Raw genomic sequence first — 995 nt, 5'->3', positions numbered from 1 at the left:
AGGTTCCAGTGGAAAATGAATTCTGTTTTGCCTTTGTGCAGAGCTGAACGCTGATGTATGGAAAAGGAAATGCCCTGGAAGGGCTGGAGAGGAGCGAATTTGATTTTAAGTTTATTGGATGTCACCCCAACGAGGAGTTTTCCTGTTTTGTTTACAGGTCTAAAATGACAAGGTGACGTCGGGCAGCTCGCACATTTAAAATTCCCGTTCTTTTAGAGCTGGAAAAAACCCAGTAATAATTCAAGTTTTGAGTAGAGGGAGAGGGCGAGAGGCAGAGCTCTGCTCTGTAGGGATAAAACGAAATATTTGGGTTTATTTTTGAGGCTCGGATGAGGAAACAATTAGGAAAAAAATTAAGGTGAGGAGGTAAAAAATGTACCTTTGGTGGCGCTGAGGGAGAGCAGGGGGAAGGCAAAGCAGTCTGAGGTCCCCGTTAATGACATCCCAGGAATGTTTACAGCGCGGGCTCAAGTTCAATGACAAAATCCTTTGAAGGGGAAAGGGGAGGAAAAGAGGGGAAAAAAAACCAACAAAAAACCCAGCCCAGACAGAGACTTTGTGCGGTGGGAATGAACTTGAACAAAAGAAAGGAGTCAAAGGCTGCGGAAAGGGGGGGAGGTGTGAAGGGGAAGCTCGGAGAGGTGTTCTCAGCGCGCCTCTTTGGGGTTTGTCGAGTTCTGAAGTGGATTTTGGGGTGTGTTTGGGGTTGTTTTAGGGGGAAATTGAGAGAGGAGAGGAGAGGAGAGGAGAGGAGAGGAGAGGAGAGGAGAGGAGAGGAGAGCTCGATGAAGGTGTCGGACTCTCCAGTGACTCTGTTTTAAACCCAATTTTCCCACTGAAACCCCACCAGAACCCCCCCCGTTCCCCTCCTCAGGCCGGCACCTCCCAGGGCAGCTCCTCCCCAGCTTTTGGGACCGCTCTGCTCGGGTTCTGCTGCTCTGCCCGGATTTTGGGGCTGTTCTAGCCCGGGTTTGGGGCTGCTCTAGCCCGGGTTT

Source organism: Corvus kubaryi, unplaced genomic scaffold, assembly GCF_017639235.1.
Source record: "Corvus kubaryi isolate FWS band 111438036 unplaced genomic scaffold, C.kubaryi_AGA036_p1.0 123, whole genome shotgun sequence".
In the NCBI taxonomy this organism is placed as follows: Eukaryota; Metazoa; Chordata; class Aves; order Passeriformes; family Corvidae; genus Corvus; species Corvus kubaryi.
This window is presented reverse-complemented; position numbering follows the sequence as displayed.